Below are 20,517 nucleotides of genomic sequence, written 5' to 3'. Positions count from 1 at the left end.
GAGCAGTATTCAAGCAAGTTCCACACAACTTCTTCCTGTTTTCTTGATTCATCTGTGTTCAGTTTTTCAAGGCCTATCCATTGTGCCAACTTACAACTAAATCTGAGGGGGGTGCGATGGGGAGGTTCCCTTGTAAGGCGAATATCCCGAGTCAGGAGGGAAAGGAAAAAAAAGAGAGGAAAATCAAACATTCTGGAAAGCAAATGACGTACCAATGAAAAATCCTTACGATAGTGTTTTTGTGTTTAGAAATTCTACGTGTGATTCGCATTGTGGCTGAGCAATACCAAGAGCTTCATTGTAATGCGGCTTTCACCTCGCAAAAGAAGCATCCGAGTGTGTTCAGCTACACCGAAGCTCGCCAAGTTGGATAACATGCACAAACAAATGCGAATGCGCTCGTACCGACACGGAAATTGCCTCACGTACCAGTCCGAAAGCAGAACACGGCTGTTTTGCCGTGTCTGTGCTGATCTGCTTGTTTTGGCCGGCCCCGTGCTGCTGTCCCGATGATGCACGGCCCGTAACAAAAACATCTGCCGCTGCGACACGCGGTACCATTGCCAACTGGAACGGCCAAAATCGAATAAACGTTATATTAATGTACGGAGATTCGTCTGTTGTACTACTCAAATTGGGGGAAAACTGAGCAGCAAGTTGTTCTATTGTCGAACATTAAGGTACAAATTTGAACTTGACAGGAGTGGTTAAAGTCGATGGGTCTCGCAGATTTCTGTTCTTTGTCCATACTCTCTTTTGTTAAATATCAGTAATCTGTTCCGCTTACCACGCAGGGGGCCCGGGTTCGATATCCGGCAGGGGAATGGGTGTTGTGTGTCCATCATCATTTTCATCATCATTGACGCACAAGACGCCGAATTGGCGTCAACTTTAAAAGGACTTGCAATACGGCGGCCGAACTCCTCCGTATGGGGCCTCCCGACCAACAATGCCATACGATCATTTCATTTCATTGTTAATAAATGTGACAGATTATTCAAAATATTTATGTAACCCATTCTCATTAGATCCGTCAGGTTTCCTCTTACATCTAACCAAGGTTTCACACATACAATACCGTTTTTAAATCGTAATTATCTAAGAAATTACGAGTTTAATATTAAAAACAGTACTAAAATAGTTTGAGTGTCTATGTTGACAATCTGAGTAAGTAATAAAGTGATAAAGTTGATACTAGCAGTACTCCTTCTAATGCTGCTGCTGATGCCACTAATAATAATAATAGTAATAATAATATGACAATAATAGTGACTGTAGGAGCAATAATGATAGTGGTAGATATAAACGAGTTCGAGAAAGTGGCTGAACGACGGAGTGACACAAAAAGGTTATCTGTTTGCGTACTGCGCGGGTGTCAGCGCAAAAGATGCTCAGTGTATTGGGCGTGATCTGTCAAATAGGGTGGTAGATGACGTCAGCACATGGTAGATATAAAAATAATTTATCGGTGTGCAAAAGAGAAGTTTCTGATTTAGGGAGTTCTGGGGAAGGGAAATTTAAGGAGACTGCACCAGCTAAGAATACTGGGAAATGAAGATCTGGTTGGTTCAAAATGGTTCAGATGGCTTTGAGCACTATGGGACTTAACATATGAGGTCATCACTCCCCTAGAACTACTTGAACCTAACTAACCTAAGGACATCACACACATCCATGCCCGGGGCAGGATTCGAACCTGTGACCGTAGCGGTCGCGCGGTTCCAGACTGAAGCGCCTAGAACCGCTCGGCCACTCCGTCCGGCCATAGGATCTGGTTGGAAAGAAGGATGTACGGGAGTAACAAGTGCGTTCAGGAACAATGGTAATCATTATTGGTGCTTTATTAGATACTCCATTGTCTTCTGAAGCTGGAGATGTTATTCTGTTCCCTAATATTGTGCAGAAGGTTAGTCGAGAGTCGGGACCCTTCTACTGTAAATGATTTCGAGAAAATGGCTGAACGATGGAGTGAGGCAAAAAGGTTATCTGTTTGCGTATTGCGCGGGCGTCAGCGCAAAAGATGCTCAGTGTATTGGGCGTGATCTATCGAATAGGGTGATAAGTGACGTCAGCACATTGCAGTTTGTTTGCGTAAGAGGTATCATTATGGAACTATTGGATAAAACGATCTTTGTGTACCTTTCGCGTCTAGCAAAAAGGAAGCAGTAAGTTGTTGTGTTCCGCCGGCCACTGTGGCCGTGCGGTTCTAGGCGCTTCAGTCTGGAACCGCGTGATCGCTACGGTCGCAGGTTCGAATCCTGCCTCGGGCATTGATTTATGTGATGTCCTTAGGTTAGTTAGGTTTAAGTAGTTCTAATTTCTAGGGGACTGATGACCACAGATGTTAAGTCCCATAGTGCGTAGAGCCATTTGAACCATTTGTTGTGTTCCACACATTATTTTGCTAAGTGTCAGAGATCGGTTAATAGACGTACCTATTATAGAAATTATATGTATTTCCGAGTTGCGTAAGTTGCCTTAGCTTATTTTTGGTCTTGGATGAGGTTGCCAGAATGACAACAGCTACAATTCTTCAATGTTTTTCGTGACTGTTTTGAAACGCCCTAGATATTTCCGACATATTCAAACTCTTTGCGTGGCAGATTCGTTCCTACGAAACAGTATTTATTCAAACACTGTTTTACATCAAGCTGATTTAGCTAAGCAATTCACCTCGCATATGTCCGGAACCGTTTAAGATATCGTAATTCTGTTTTACGAATTATAAGAAAGTCATTATTAAATGACGCATGGTGTCTTGTCATAGCTATATCCCTCCCAAGTGTATAAATAATGTCAATTATTATTGTTTTGTGAGCGAAAAAGTACCCATGTATCCCAGAGACAATAGAGGGTAACCCAAAAACGAATTCACAATTTTTGAATGATCTAGAAAGTTATTGAGATAAGTTACAGAATCGGTAGATTTGTCACTTTGTAGCAAAACCACCTCATGTGACACATCAAAGGGCCAAGTATCATTTTGGTTCGATGTGACTACCATTTGTGATGCGACAGACATCCTATCGGAAATCAATTTCTTCCCACACTCGTTGCAGCAAATCGGGCGTAACCTGTGCACCGGCAAGGTACTGTAGATTCGATTTTTCTGGTTGGCTAAATTGTTTGGTAGGGGACGGACATAACCCCAGAGAAATCCCAGAGAAAGAAAGCCAGTGCTGTCAAGTCTGGGGGGCCAGGTGGTCATACAGTTGGCCAGTCCACTGACCTGGGAAGCGATAAACGAGAAAACGTCGAAATTCCGCGAGGAAATGATTTGGCGCACCGACTTGCTGGTAGTAAGGCATCCCATCTTGATCCTCTTCATAGATCTGTGGAGTTAAAAAGTTTTCAAGCATATCCAGATACAAAATAACAGTGACAGTTACGTTCCACGAAAAGGAAAGGGTTGTACATTACTTATGCTCTCATGAGCGTTTCGGCTTATACAAGGCATCTTCAGAGCGGCCTACGAGAAAAAGTGGCGGAATGGAATACTGATGTAGTACGTGGATCAAACTTTAAGCTGCTTGCCACAAAATGACAGATCTACCCATACTGTAGGTTATCTCAATAAATTTCTGTATCATTCTAATGGAGTACAGTCCTTAAAAGACTCATTCTGTATAAACACTGTGATAAAGACAACGTTTATCTGTTTTGCTCCGAAACAGAACATGACAAACACTGGGCACGTCACGTTTCTAGTGCCACCTGCTCTACTAACATTCCTTTCTGCCTAAATAGAAAAGGGATGTTGATACAATATGCTGTGCCTTTGCTGTCAAGGTAACTAAGGAATCATGCAATCTACCTCCAGTTCAGTTCGCTATATTTTAGGTCTTCGTATTCTCCCCTTCCCAAACAAACAATCCGAACAACTTAGTTGTCCCACACCACTTGTTCCATTATGGCATATACTCCCAATCATTGACTACAGCGATATTATCCTACAAGGCCTCTCTGAAGAAAATTCGCGACGTCTGGAACTGGTCATGAATGCCTGCGTCCGATATATCTGTGACGTTCGACTTTTTGATCGCATTTCACCAGCATATGCAAAATTGTCCTGGCTGCGTGCAAACACAGAGATTTCCAAACACTCTGTCTCATCTACTGCCTCATAAATGTACATTGTCCCTCATATGTCACCTCGTCCTTAACGCTTATGTCGGAACAACGTGACAGAAACACACGTTCCCATCATAATATAATCCTCTCTGTTCCACTGCATCGCTCAGTCACCTTCTCCAAGTCCTTTACAGTAGCGGGAACCCGACTCTGGAATAACCTCATCGTTATGTTAGAGAACTTAAAAACATGTCCAGCTTCAAAAAACAGTTAATGACGTATCTACTTAAGAAACAGTAATGCCTTCCTCTGTAAATGAAAGCACTTCACCTCATTACTTCCCTCTTTCCCCCTCCTTAAATATCTCTTCCCCAAAACTCGCTATACTAGTAAACATCTACTTTACACACCAAGATATTAATGTACATCTGCACAAATCTTCATTACTATTGCCAATTTTTCTCATGTTTATCATTATTTTTTGGTTTTATTTTTTTAGTCTTATTGTTATTGCTTTTATCATAATTTGTATGTATAGCACCTGTTGTAAAAATATTGCGAACATTTACTTTAGCCCGCATCTCGTGGTCGTAAGGTAGCGTTCTCGCTTTCCGCGCCCTGGTTCCCGGGTTCGATTCCCGGCGGGGTCAGGGATTTTCTCTGACTCGTGATGGCTGGGTGCTGTGTGTTGTCCTTAGGTTAGTTAGGTTTAAGTAGTTCTAAGTTCTAGGGGACTGATGAACATAGATGTTAAGTCCCATAGTGCTCAGAGCCATTTGAATATTTTTGAGCATTTACTTTATTAGGTCTTAGTCATTGTTCTTTATTTATATGGTCACTAGAGTAATTTAATTTTCTTATTTAAACTATTGTCAAGATGTAACCCTGATGTGTGAAATGCTACATGTGTGGAACACTGTTCCGATGTAAGAGAGGGCCAGATGGCCCTAATCTAATCAGATTAAATAAATAAATAATTTGAAGAAGAGACTAAATCCAGGAATTCCGAAGAAATTGGCAGACTATCTTCATATGTTTCTCAGGGTCCCAGATTACTACCCCTATCCTAAATGGCTCGCACAAAATTCAAAATGAGCTACCAATCTTTTTGAGAGTTAACTGCTGCCGAAAGCTAAAACACATGTACTTACATCTCAGCTTCAGCTATGGAAGATGGTGGCAGGCAAAGTAAGATCGTCCCTCTAAAAGAGATCGCCAGTGTTAAGCATAAAGAAAATTTCCGCCTACCACCTCCCCAAATGGTAAAACCCGTGTGTCGATACCTTGAGTTCTTTCTTTATTGTTACTGTGGGTCTGTTGTCAATGTCGGATTGTAAATGGAAGGGCTCGAGGTATGGCCTTCAAAAGCTTTTCTACCTCTGCCTTGCGACGTCGAAACGAACCTCCGAATGGAGGACAGCTTTATTTAATGGTTGACTAAACTATTCTACCAAATTTTTCTTTTTTTTTATTCATTGCTTGTACTATACACAAGTTCGGTAACGAGTTCTCCAACGAAATTTGATTGTAGTAAGAGGCGGAATGTATGATTGTACTTCATTTAGTTAATCCAATGTAATCTTTACGGCACTGAGGCGCACTTGGAATTTCTCTCCGGGTTGTCTCTCGATAACCAGAGCTACTGAATAGTTAGCATGGAGCGGTGCCAAATTTTCCTAAACTCTGCGCATGGCACAGCCGGTAGCAGCAGAGCATCGTTTGGTTCTTTGAGTAGGTATTCTTCGCGTCGTGAATGGAACGGGGAACGTCAGTGGTAGAGCGCTTACGAAAATATGAGATTGCTGCTAGACTCTGTACTACTCTATGCTGCTTCCGAGCGCCATTCTCTTTAATTAACTGCTGTAAGAGCCGCTTGGAAAAGAGAGAGTACAACGGCCACTGTTCATATTTTTTACCGCCCACGACGCGTCTAACGAATGTTCATTCACGAGAGCCGGATGCCTCTGTTGTGGATGCAAAAGGCTTCTTTCCCTCTGTCTCACTGGGGACAGTGGCGAAAATCCCTTACAGGAAAATCCGTTAACGCTGAATAGCAAAGGAAATTATCTCATTACGGTAGGATTATTTAAAAAATCGTACAAGAAGAGAAAATAATTTCCAACTGTTTCGCTGTGGTGCTTTGGTAATTGTAGCGGATTGGTTAACGGCGAGTTTGGGGGCCTCTATCCTCTTGAAGCCAGTAACGTACTAGTAGTATGTGCCTTTGGAGATCCCGAAAGTACCCACAACGTAGCGAGACAGAAAAACTACAGACCAAATACTTACCAAGGAGGTATGTTGGAAAAAAAGTCACAGACAAAAATTTCATTGAAATCCATGTCATTGGGAGCGGAGCACTAACTCAAATGATCTGAAATCGGCATGAACCTCTGTAAAGGAATTACTTATGTTGTCACGTGAAGTAATTTAAGGAAAAAAATGAAAATCTAAATTGTCGTGCTTACCGAACTGGGATTTGAACCAAGTTTCTCCCTAATATATGTCCAATGTCGACCTGTTTTATGTAGAAGCGAGGGTGGTAAATCTGTATATATCGTCCGCAGCCGACTGTGCAGCGTATGGCGTGGATTTTTCGTACCAAAATTAGGCACTCAAGTTTCTGTTCCAGTTGCGTATGAAGCGAGGGAAAAATGTTTGTATAAAAACCAGTGTTCTGACTGACTTAACGCACACCGCTTAGGATAGAAACTTATATATTTGGAGATGGGTTGATCTTATACCGCAGATGTCGTTTAAGAAGGGCGTTTTCGGAATTCCTACCCCTAACAGGGTGAAACAGAGGGTGAAATGCGTTTTGAAAAAATGTTATTATTAAGACACTTTTGAAGTTAGAATTACGAACATTGGCATTTGGTTTCTCAATGAGCCTGGGTTTAGGCCTCTTAGAGGTTGTCAGGACAAGATCTTTAGCTTACGGCAAATAATGGAGAAGTGTTACGAGTGGAACAGGGAATTGTATCTATGCTTTATAGATCGAGAAAAGGCATATGACCGGGTTCCGAGGAGGAAGTTATTGACTGTTCTACGAGATTATGGAATAGGAGGCAAACTTTTGCAATCAGTTTAAGGTCTTTACATGGATAGTCAGGCAGCAGTTACAGTTGACGGTAAATTGAGTTCTTGGTTCAGAGTAGTTTCAGGGGTAAGACAAGGCTGCAACCTGTCGCCACTGTTGTTCATATTATTTATGGATCATATGTTGAAAACAATATACTGGCTGGGTGAGATTAAGATATGTGAACACAAAATGAGCAGTCATGCATATGCGGATGACTCAGTTGTGATGGCAGATTCGATTGAAAGCCTGCAAAGTAATATTTCAGAGCTAGATCAGAAATGTAAGGACTATGGTATGAAGATTAGCGTCTCCAAACGGAAAGTAATGTCAGTGGGAAAGAGATATAAACGGATTGAGTGCCAAATAGGAGGAACAAAGTTAGAACAGGTGGACGGTTTCAAGTACTTAGGATGCATATTCTCACAGCATGGCAACATAGTGAAAGAACTGGAAGCGAGGTATAGCAAAGCTAATGCAGTGAGCGCTCAGCTACGATCTACTCTCTTCTGCAAGAACGAAGCCAGTACCAAAACTAAGCTATCTGTGCACCGTTCAATCTTTCGACCAACTTTGTTGTATGGGAGTGAAAGCTGGGTGGATTCAGGCTACCTTATCAACAAGGTTGAGGTTACGGATATGAAAGTGGCTAGAATGATTGCAGGTACTAGTAGATGGGAACAATGGCAGGAGGGTGTCCACAATGAGGAAATCAAAGAAAAACTGGGAATGAACTCTATAGATGTAGCAGTCAGGACGAAGAGGCTTAGATGGTGGGGTCATGTTACACGCATGGGAGAAGCAAGGTTACCCAAGAGACTCATGGGTTCAGCAGTAGAGGGTAGGAGGAGTCGGGGCAGACCAAGAAGGTACCTGGATTCGGTTAAGAATGATTTTGAAGTAATAGGTTTAACATCAGAAGAGGCACCAATGTTAGCACTGAATAGGGGATCATGGAGGAATTTTATAAGGGAGCTATGCTCCAGACTGAAAGCTGAAAGGCAAAATCACTCTTAAATGATGATGATGATGATGATAATGATGATGAATCAGACGTGTTTCTGCATTTTTGGAAATTCAACCATTAAGGGGCCAAAATAGTGTGTGCATTTTTTTTTAATAAATCAGTATTAAAGAACTACTAAGGCATTTTTAAAGCTACGTCTGTGAAAATTGCTGTTTGACTTCTCGCTTGGAAATAAGGAAACTGCTTGTTCAACTGTTTTTGGAAATTGAATCCTCTAAGGAAGTGAAATACGGGATTAAAAGTTTTATGAAAATTAAAATAATAGAAGCAATTTCAAAGTTTATTTTTGATTTCTCTATTAGAAATAAACAAACATATTCCACCGTTTTTGAAACTTTTTTTAATGTTTGATTGTACTGAACATCTTTTAAAGGTAAATCTACGAAAACCAATATTTCACTTCCCTGTTAGAGATAAAGAAATATGGTTAGGCGATGAAAGTTTCTCTGGAAATATAACCACAAGAACTCAATAGACACGATTAACGAAACATTTGGACTCCGGCTGCAAGAATTGCTTTTTGGTCAGAAATACGTACGGGAAAGACCATGCTTCTATCACCGTGGAGGGTGCGTTTGAAAGTCACTTGTCTGTGTTTTTCTTGAGAAACTCTGAAACCGCGGCCTGTAAAGAAAACGTATCACAGTACAAATTACATTAAATTTCCTTCAAAAAATATTCCTTTTCGTTTTTTCTCGAGGACCGATAGTTTGCATAGTGAGAACGAGAGGATATCCAAAATCTCGCGCATCGCACATGCACTGTAGCTTAGTTGGAATTTGTATGCCAGTTAGTCATAGTTTACCGACCTCATGGACGATAAATGTCTTATATCAGGTTAGAGCTTTTCCAATGCACGGCAGTCTGATACATCAGCCTATGATAACAATGTGAAAAAAACAAACAGTTTTGGTTGCGAAATCAGGACTTTTTGTTTTATTTATCCTCTGATGAAGCGTTTCGCTTTATACAAGGCATCTTCAGTTTGGCCTACGAGAAAAAAATACAACCTATCATATAAATAGCATGACCCCGATGTAGTAAAATTGGACTATAAGAAAACAATAAAACAAACACATAGGGTGCCGTCCATACAAACGCCGCAGCAGGACTTGCAGTGGCCAAAATTAGAAGAAACATTTTGCAGTAGTCAATGAAATATATCGGAATACGACCTGTAAAATAGTCAGAAGCCACTAAAGAACGGCCATATTTCGATATACACTAGTGGCCATTAAAATTGCTACACCAAGAAGAAATGCAGATGATAAATGGGTATTCATTGGTCCAATATATTATACTAGAACTGACGTGTGATCACATTTACACGCAATTTGGGTGCATAGATCCTGAAAAATCAGTACCCAGAATAACCACCTCTGGCCGTAATAACGGCCTTGATACGCCTGGGCATTGAGTCAAACAGAGCTTGGATGGCGTTTCCAGGTTCAGCTGCCCATGCAGCGTCAACACGATACCACAGTTCACCAAGAGTAGTGACTGGCGTATTGTGACGAGCCAGTTGCTCGGCCACCATTGGTTCAAAAATGGTTCAAATGGCTCTGAGCACTATAGGACCTAACATCTTAGGTCATCAGTCCTCTAGAACTTAGAACTACTTAAACATAATTAACCTAAGGACATCACACACAACCATGCCCGAGGCAGGATTCGAACCTGCGACCGTAGCAGTCCCGCGGTTCCGGGCTGCAGTGCCTATAATCGCGCGGCCACTGCGGCCGCCTCGGCCACCATTGACCAGACGTTTTCAATTGGAGAGATCTGGAGAATGTGCTGATCATGGCAGCAGTCGAACATTTTCTGTATCCAGAAATGCCCGTACAGGATCTGCAACATGCGGTCGTGCATTATCCTGCTGAAATGTAGGGTTTCGCAGGGATCGAATGAAGGGTAGAGCCACGGGTCGTAACACATCTGAAATGTAACGTCCACTGTTCAAAGTGCCGTCAATGCGAGACGTGTAACCCCGTCAATGCGAGACGTGTAACCAGTGGCACCCCCTACCATCACGCCGAGTGATACGCCAGTATGGTGATGACGAATACACGCTTCCAATGTGCGTTCGCCGCGATGTCGCCAAACACGGATGCGACCATCATGATGCTATAAACAGAACCTGGGTTCATCCGAAAAAATGACGTTTTGCCATTCGTGCATCCAGGTTCGTCGTTGTGTACACAATCGCAGGCGCTCCTGTCAGTGACGCAGCGTCAAGGGTAACCGCAGAGATGGTCTCCGAGCTGATAGTCCATGCTGCTGCAAACGACGTCGAACTGTTCGTGCATATGGTTGTTGTCTCGGTAACGTCCCCATCTGTTGACTCAGGGATCGAGACGTGGCTGCACGATCCGTTACAGCCATGCGTATAAGATACCTGTCATCTCGACTGGTAGTGGTACGAGGCCGTTGGAATCCAGCACGGCGTTCCGTATTACCCTCCTGAACCCAGCGATTCCATATTCTGCCAACAGTCATTGGATCTCGACCAACGCGAGCAGCACTGTCAAGATACGATAAACCGCAATCGTGATAGGCTACAATCCGACCTTTATCCAAGTCGGAAACGTGATGGTACGCATTTCTCCTCCTTACACGAGGCATCACAACAACGTTTCACCAGGCAACGTCGGTCAACTGCTGTTTGTGTATGAGAAATTGGTTGGAAACTTTCCTCATGTCTGCACGTAGTAGGTGTCGCCACCGGCGCCAACCTTGTGTGAATGCTCTGAAAAGCTAATCATTTGCATATGAAAGCTTCTTCTTCCTATTGGTTAAATTTCTCGTCTGTAGCATGTCATCTTCGTGGTGTAGCAATTTTAGTGGCCAGTAGTGTATGTTACTCTTATCCTATGATACACCGCGCAATGTTTTTTCGAATTTATTGTACGGCGATTTCTTGCTGGGATATTTGTATGTGCGGCTTCCTATGTGCTTAGCACACTATTTTGTAAGTAAGTCGTTTTTTTTTTCCTAGCTCCATTTTACTAAATTTGGTTTAGGTCATTTGTATGAGAGGTTCTATTTTTTTTATCGTAAGTCAGTCTGGAGATGCCTTGTATATGGCAAAACGAGTCATTGCTGGATAAATAAAATAAAAAATCCAGTTTTGCAAACAAAGACCGTTTGTTATTTCATACTACTGTGCACCAGACTGTTGACCTCGACTTGCCCCGCACTCTGTATAGCTGCGCCCGAGGAACGTCCGCGTGTTGCAGAGCGCGCCCCTTTGAGTGGTGCCGGCGTGAAGAGATGCCAGGGCGCGCATTCCAGCAGTTTTTTACGCGCCACCCTGTGTGTGTCCCTCTCTGTCCGTGCCTGTAACTGCCTGCACGCATGCCGTTTACGCGCCGGCCGCCATAACGAGCAGCGTTCTCGGAAGCGCGCCACACACGCTGCGAACCACAGCTTGTAGCATGCGCAGGCGGGCGGGTGCAGAGCAGTCGCAAGTAACCAAAAGTGGCCGAACACCGCGCCTCATTCCAGGGCATGCAAGTACGTAACCTTTGCGTTGCGAAATGATCCTGCCAGCCATCAGATTATTTGTGGCAAACTATAAATTTATACATAAAAAGTGTAACTGCGAAATTTCTGTGGCTTCTTCACGCTCATGGCCACGTTGAGCAAAAGGCCTCGTTAAACAAATACTCTTTAAAAATAGTCTTATCAAATTACATGTTGTTGTTGTGGTCTTCAGCTCAGAGACTGGTTTGATGCAGCTCTCCATGCTACTCTATCCCGTGCAAGCTTCTTCCAACTCCCAGTACCTACTGCAAACTACATCCTTCTGAATCTGCTTAGTGTATTCATCTCTTGGTCTCCGTCTACGATTTTTACCCTCCACGCTGCCCTCCAATACTAAATTGGTGATCCCTTGATGCGTCAGAATATGTCCTATCAAGCGATCCCTTCTTCTAGTCAAGTTGTGCCACAAATTTCTCTTCTCCCTAATCCTTTTCAATACCTCCTCATTAGTTGTGTGATCTACACATCTAATCTTCAGCATTATTCTGTAACACCACATTTCGAAAGCTTCTATTCTCTTTTTTTCTAAACTATTTATTGTCCATACAAATACTTTCAGAAACGACTTCCTCACACTCAAATCTCGATGTTAACAAATTTCTCCTCTTCAGAAACGCTTTCCTTGCCATTGCCAATCAGCGTCTCAATTCCTAATCTAATTCCCGCAGCATCTACCGACTTTATTCTACTACATTCCATTATCCTTGATTTGCTTTTATTGATGTTAATCTTATATCCTCCTTTCAAGACACTTTCCATTCCGTTTAACTGCTCTTCCATCTCCTTTGCTGTCTCTGATAGAATTACAATGTCATCGGCGAACCTCAAAGTTCTTATTTCTTCTCCATGGATCTTAATTCCTACTCCGAGTTTCTCTTTTGTTCCCTTTCCGGCTTGCTCAGTATACAGATTGAATAACATCGGAGATAGGCTACACCCTGTCTCACTCCCTACCCAACCACTGCTTCCCTTTCAAGCCCCTCGACTCTTATAACTGCCATCTGGTTTCTGTACTAATTGTAAATAGCATTCCGTTCCCTGTATTTTAACCTCACCACCTCCAGAATTTGAAAGAGAATATTCCAGTCAACCTTGTCAAAAGCTTTCTCTAAGTCTACAAATGCTACAAACGTAGGTTTGCCTTTCCTTAATCTATTTTCTAAGAGAAGTTGTAGGGACAGTATTGCCTCACGTGTTCCAGTATTTCTACGGAATCCAAACTGATCTCCCTCGAGGTCGGCTTCTACCAGTTTTTCCATTCGTCTGTAAAGAATTCGTGTTAGTAGTTTGCAGCCATGGCTTATTAAACTGATAGTTCGGTAATTTTCACATCTTTCAATACTTGCCTTCTTTGGGATTGGAATTAATATATTCTTCTTGAAGTCTGAGGTTATTTCGCCTGTGTCATACATCTTGCTCACTAGATGGTAGAGTTTTGTCATGACTGGCTCTCCCAACACTGTCAGTAGTTCTAATGGAATGTTGTCTACTCCCAGAGCATTGTTTCGACTTCGGTCTTTCAGTGCTCTGTCAAACTCTTCACGCAGTATGATATCTCCCATCCTCTTCCATTTCCATAATTACATATTATAATGATAGATGTAAAGGACGTAACTGTTAGTAGATATTTCCAAGACAAATTTAGTCTCATTTCCTTGCGGCTACTGATGAAATTACAAGTCGTTCCAGTAACAGGGTAGAAAAAAATTCAGTCTGTTGGGAAGCTACAAAAAATGGCGGCAAAAACTGGACTCCAAATTTCAAATGGAAGGAATCAAACTGGTATTTAACTAGCAATCTCCAATCATCAGATCTGGGATAGTCTTCTAAGGAGGACTATTTCAATTCTTCAGGTAAGTTTATTGAAAAGGAAAGTCTAAAATGGGAACCTAACAAAGGAATACTTGCAAAACCACAAAAACACGCAAAATCATTTACAACAACTTATAATAAAAGATCTGTATCACAAAATGTAAAACTACCACATTATGCAACAGTTGACTGAATATTACTTTCGGGATCTGAAACTAAGTTTATGGTGGCAAAACTCAAATTAAAATCATTTGAGGGTGGGAGGGGGGGGGGTGAGGAATATTCTACGGTCAAAATTCGACAATGGAACCTGGATCAAGGAAAAAAACCAAGTAAATTTATCACGTTATTGTAAAACGCCGCAATCAGGAAACTGCTATTACAAAGTTCTTGTCACTTGCATGGAACAAATAACAGCAGGGAGACAATGAAAATTCCCAGAATAACCAATGTTTCGATTCGTCATTGATAAAGCTAGGAAGAATGCATGGAGCTCCAAATGAAATTAGCGAACGTGAAGTGATGTTGTGAGGCTAGAATAATTCAGAAGCATAAGTAACAATCACAGATTGCCGTGGCCACACAGGGTTTACAGAAGAACTTCTGTTCGCAGAAGAGCTTCTGTTTAGTTTGGAATGTAGGAGACGAGACACTGGCAGAAATGAAGCTGTGAGTATGGGGCGTGAGTAGTGCTTGGGTGGCTCAGATGGTAGAGCCCTTGCCCGCGAAAGGCAAATTTTCATATCAGCGCACACTCCGCTGCAGAGTGAAAATCTCATTCTAGAAGAACTAAAGTTCTAAACACAGCATTTTTTTTACGGATGAAGATACATAGGGAGGAAAGTAAGTAAATAATTAAATATTATGTACATTGAAGGCAGTCATCGGTTAGACACAAGGAATATTAAAATATTAATAATAATACTGAGCAGAACAAATGCTGTGACATGAAGCTAAGCGAACTACTGCAAACCAATTTCGATTAGAAAAACATGTGACAACATTGCCGTCTGCGAAGCCCCAGATGACGTAATGATAAACGAAAGAACAATTTCAAACGTCGTATGCCGGTGCTGTCAGATTGAAAAAACGAGACGTGGAATACGTGCTCTTTGGAACTCAATGAAAACACATCTACGATCAGCAACAGGCAAACCTGCCAGAACAAATAGATTAGTCCAAATGCGTGCTACAGTTTTTAAAATAAGAATATTTTTGTCGCTGTACCACTCTGGTATTTACTGATTTGTACACGTGGGACCTCGATCACTGAACATAAAGTTGTGTGCTGTATCTGTCTGAACCTCTGAATCGGACTGAAACAAGAGCAGCACTTTCCTTTGACGCACTCGCTTATCAATATCTGCTGGTGCTTCGTAGAAATTTGTCCACCGTGATCATGTCTTTTATCTCTGGCTAAAATAAATCCTGCAGTAGCTGGATTCCCTTTACAGATCTCCCATATTCCCATTTTTAGCTAATGCCATGGACTGCCCCTCTCGCCCTAGGTTCGAGTCCTCCCTCGGGCATGGGTGTGTGTGTGTTTCTTAGTATAAGTTGGTTTAAGAAGTGTGTAAGTTTAGGGACCGATGACCTAAGCATTTTGGTCCCTTAGGAATTCACACACACTTCACTTCACTTCGCCATGAGCTGGTTGGACGAGTATCGTGGTTCATTTTCAGAACATCGTCCATGCACAAATGAATCCCTTCGGCTCCTGATGTAAGCTCTTCCTTTTGAATGTTTATTTAGTTGCTAAGCGAAAAGATTTTTACGGGAGATGGCTTATGAAAGGTCGCGTCCGACGGAGGAATAAGCTGTGTTGTTCTTTTTCACGACGGCCAGTAATTAATAACCATCGACTTGATAGTAACACACGGTCAAAACCTATTATAAATAACAACACTACGTACATAAATTTTAGTTAATTGGTCCCCAACAAAGAATATTTACACACACACACACACACACACACACACACACACACACACACACACACACACACACACACACGCTTTTGTAATCTATACTGATACTTTTGCGTTCAAGAGAAGTCTCTGTTTAACTAATCTCGATTCTTTCATCAGTGCTGCGTTCTCCTGTTGGTCATTAATTCAGTTAAATTCTAATCAGCAGTTTCAGTTCCACTCACACTACAGATACTTCATTTTTTTTCCTCGTTAACGTTTGCATGTATGATTAGCAATTCATAATCTCTTGACTTCTCAAAACAAGTCTTCCTCTCAACGCCGCCTCTAGTTTTAATTCAATCGACCCAATCTTTAGGTCTGTGTTTCCAACTCTCCGAAACGAAATAAGCTAAATGTCCATACAAAAAAGCCGGAACAAGTTGAAGTAAAACAAGGTGTTTTATTATGCAGTTTTATTGTTGCAGTAATTATTCTGTGTAGGGTATTTAAATGTGGGAGTGACGTGTACGAAAATCCAGTAAGGTAGATATTGTTAGATAACTCCAACTGTATGGAAAACAATTTGATCAAATTTTGTATACCGAGCACGGGATTAGCCGAGCGGTCTGAAGCGCTGCAGTCATAGACTGTGCGGCTGGTCCCGGCGGGGGTTTGAGTCCTCCCTCGGGCATGGGTGTGGGTCTTGTCCTTAGGATAATTTAGGTTAAGTAGTGTGTAAGCTTAGGGACTGATGACCTTAGCAGTTAAGTCCCATAAGATTTCTCACACACCATATACCGAGACGCCAGAAAGTAATCAACGCTGATATTGATTTTGTGGATTTTTTTTACATTGTTTTCAAGTTCTTGAAAAATAATTTAACCAGATTTACACATACTGGGTATGAAATTCAGTTTAAAATAGCTTCAGAAAATAACGGTTCCACAGGATTTCTCCGTCACATCTTACGTGCGTCTACGTAGTTTCATATCAGCAGCTGTAACAGCCGGAAAGTAAAGCGCAAAAGAATAAAACTTAAATCCGTGCCTTGTGTATCTCATTAGTGAAATGATTTCTGGGTACAATAGTACTTCGAATACAGATTTAACAATTTCAGCTTTATTTATGCATGTAAAACATCAGCCCATTTTTAAAACCTCGATAGTTTGACGAAAACAATTAATTTAAATAAACAACTTCATGTCAGTTTCTATCGCGTAATTTTATTTTTTGCACAACACAAATATAAATTAGTTACTGCTACGTACTTACATGACAAACTTATTTTGTACACTTAGCAAACTACTTCATTGAATAGAAGTTGGCTATTCCTTTCCTCAGTTCAGCAAATTGTTTATTACAACTGTGAAGCGTATGACCTCTGATTCATCCTGCGTAACAACTGCTGCTTTGCTTCGAACATCTTCCTTCATTATCGTGAAGTTTAGATGTCGGCTGTGCTGCAACAGCGTACGTGTATACTGTCGATCCCGGAAGATACACCAACATAGCTTTAAATTGGACTGTTGTGCCTTTTAATTCACTCTACTAACACGTTTTCATGAAATACTGAAGCATATTTTTAACTCTGTTCAATGCAAATAGCCGGCCGGAGTGGCCGAGCGGTCCTAGGCGCTACAGTCTGGAGCCGCGCGACCGCTACGGTCACAGTTGAGAATCCTGCCTCGGACATGGATGTATGTGATGTCTTTAGGTTAGTTAGGTTTAAGTAGTTCTAAGTTCTAGGGGACTGCTGACCTCAGCAGTTAAGTCCCATAGTGCTCAGAGCCATTTGAACCATTTCTGATCAATGCAAGTAATTTTCCTGTGATAAACATGGATTTTTAAAGTTTCCTGAGGACATAATTCTAGAAAAGAAGCCAAATTATTGTGTAAAAAGCCATATTTTCGGGCGCCAGCAAAATCACTTATTTGACAGCTAAATGATATTAAAAATAAGTCAGAATTGGCTCAAAAAACTGATAAAAATAAGTCAGAATTGGCTCAAAAAACTGATTTATCAGAAATGACTGTAACAAAGCCGATGTAGTTGGACAATACTCCCGCTGCAGAAAAGGCGCGTAACGCACCGAAGGTTACAGAATGATAGTACCGGCGGCTAGCGCGATTTAGCCAAACCAGTACGTTGCAGGTAGACCCAGTAATCTTACAATGGTCGAATAAGGGGTCCGTTTCGAGCTTCCATCATTTGACCGGCGCGGTCAACATTAATAAGAAAACAGGCTGTCTGACCCCGAAGACGGCGAGGCTTCCAATCTAGTTTATTTCAGTGGCATTACGCAAGGACACGCGACACCGCCTGTTAGATTCTCGATCGGTGTGAGGGGAGCACTGTTTGATGAACCTGACACGCACATCTTCCAGCAGGGCGTTAGCCCCGAACAAAAGGTAGCAATACTAAGAATTTAGAAGACGGTGGCGATTAGTCGTGCCGTGGGTCACACAAAGTACTACAAAGCGGAATCTTTCGTAGGTACTGGACCTACTTTTACCTAGATTTCTACACTCTACTTTTATTAAAGCACGTATCGTTGCATAGGAACCCTTTTTGTGTATCGTCACAGCCTCTGACAATAATCGGCTGGTAACAGATTATTTCATATCTTCGTGGTTTCGTCGTCCAGGCGCAGAAAGAGAGAAAAATCTGTAGAGATAAGAATAGGGCTTCTCAGAGGTCATGAAAGTTTCACCAACGCAGAAGTCTGCTTATTAAAAGTGATTTGCTGATTATTTCGACGAAACATAGAATGTGTCGTCGTCGTGGCTCTCAGTCGTTACCTGCAATAACCCAAAACTGTTCCTTACCTTTTTTACTGATTCTGGATCGCCACCTGACTGCTACACCGAACTGCGACATGAATATGCTTACTTTGTTTTACTATACTCTATTACCTGCTGGTGGGCTGTCATAATAAGTGGCTGTATTTATTACCAAAGCTTTAGTAGCAAAGCTGACGTTATTCTTTAATTAATTTGACTGAAGTTACGTAATTCATAGTTAAACTTTTTCTTGACAACAATAAAATTTTGCAAAGTTTTACGTTCATGGTTTTTGGGATGGATTATAATCAGTAATGCAATATTGCTGGCAAAAATTAATTATATTCTGAATGAAATGATTTTACAAACGTTTAAATGAGACTTACTTTTTACAATAATCTTACAACTAGCATTGTGCAAATATACCTTCAGTAGTCTTGAGTTTCTCAAAAAAATAATTCAATAATATTAGTTCCTCTTATGAGAATAGTTAGCTGATGTCTTTGTACATCCGTTTATAATCTCTTGTAAATCATAGCTGGTAGCTGGCAGGCACACCGCTCCTTCAACCTCGCTTGAGACCTGCTACCGACTAGATTGACATCTCGCTCACTACTGACTTCCTACGAACTTCCAACAACGCTTTCTGGTGCAGACAAGATGTATCGATGAGCGGTCTTTTCTTAAAATGTATCTTTTTAAAATTATATCAGTGTGCTGTCTCTCCTGCCAACAATACTTTGGTGCAGACATGTCCTGCTACCAGAATTATTTACAACATGACAAACATTAGTTATTCCTACTTAATCCTATTAATAATTTATAAACATCTTTCATAAATTATGGTTTGACAATAGACAATAGAAATATACACGTCTTACAACCTTCCCAAGTGTACTTTTTTCCGGTAGTGGTCTTCGAGACACAGTGACAGCTGCTCCAAAAGTGAGGTTGCATATTTGACAAACTTGGCTGGTAAGTCTGTGCGCTTGTTTGACAAACTCGTGGATAGCAAATTTGACAAGCATGTTTGATCGTTTACTGGGGCCTCAAGACGAGGATGCAGGTTAGCGTGTAACGCGGCTACGACCTAATGTCTGACCAGCAGTCTCAACTTTCCTTCTCGAATGCTAAGAAGCAGCATCGCACGTGGCTTAGTGCTGTTGGTGTGTTCCCCCCCTCTTCGTGGCCGTTCTGTGTAATGGGATTAGCGCTCGTATGGAAGCCACGGGCGCTCGCGGTAAACCGATTCCCTCTTCCATTCGCAGCCGCGTATAATGCGCCTTTTTACATGCGCGCTGCCTCCGAACATGGACTTGTGACCTTTGCAGATGCTTTTTCCTGCCCGCAGAGATGCACCGCTGTTTTACACTCTGTCTTCTTATTTCAGTTTTACGGTTAGCACGCACTCCTAATTTTTTTAGACTTTTTTGCGCTCTACGCTGTCCGCAAACAAAGCTAAGTGGTCCTGGGAGATGGGGTGAATTTGGAGCAACCGCATCCTACGCAGTTTTTCTTGTAAGTTTTTAGCGTACTCGCCAGAGCGGAGTGAAGGAACGGATTGAAAATCGATGCTAGAGGTGAGCAGGCCGTTTCGCTACTGTGCGCTCACTTTGATTTACTTTCGAAGGGGTTGAGGAAAGTGAATAATAACAGGATGGGTAAGGGCTTCCCAGCGAAATCTCTGCAGTTTACTGGAAATGACAGTGTATCGACCCGCCTACATGTTGCCAAGATTGTGACCACTACATTGCAGATGTTACACACCTACACATAGTTCCAATGTATTAGCCATGAAGAAAGATACAAGCATGTGTTGAACGCCTTGTCTCAGTGAGATATATGTATTAACTTTATGCTGGTTGCTCTTGAAGTAATAAACAAGTTAGAGCCTACTTATTTTTTCCACCTGTCTCGTTCTTTATACTGTCGCTTATAGACAGGCCCATCCATTGTGAACACAGTGACTATATTAAGAATATACACTACTGGCCATTAAAATTGCTACACCACGAAGATGACGTGCTACAGACGCGCAATTTGACCGACAGGAAGAAGATTGTTCAAATGGATCTGAGCACTATGCGACTTAACTTCTGAGGGGTCATCAGTCGCCTAGAACTTAGAACAAATTAAACCTAACTAACCTAAGGACATCACAAACATCCATTCCCGAGGCAGGATTCGAACCTGCGACCGTTGCGGTCGCCCGGCTCCAGACTGCAGCGCCTAGAACCGCACGGTCACTCCAGACGGCCAGAAAGAAGATGCTGTGATAAGCAAATTATTAGTTTTTC

At 41.8% G+C, this 20,517-nt stretch overlaps 1 protein-coding gene across 1 annotated transcript in view; it reads left to right on the top strand.

Moving 5' to 3' along the window:
* The window catches only part of LOC126271950 (neural-cadherin), a 1,775,154-nt gene that overhangs the window by 89,425 nt on the left and 1,665,212 nt on the right, over positions 1-20,517 (top strand). The gene's annotated exons all lie outside the window — the stretch shown is intronic.

Source organism: Schistocerca gregaria, chromosome 5 (assembly GCF_023897955.1).
Source record: "Schistocerca gregaria isolate iqSchGreg1 chromosome 5, iqSchGreg1.2, whole genome shotgun sequence".
NCBI classification, from domain to species: Eukaryota; Metazoa; Arthropoda; class Insecta; order Orthoptera; family Acrididae; genus Schistocerca; species Schistocerca gregaria.
The sequence above is the reverse complement of the archived record's forward strand: the minus strand, read 5'-3'. Positions and strand labels throughout refer to the sequence as shown.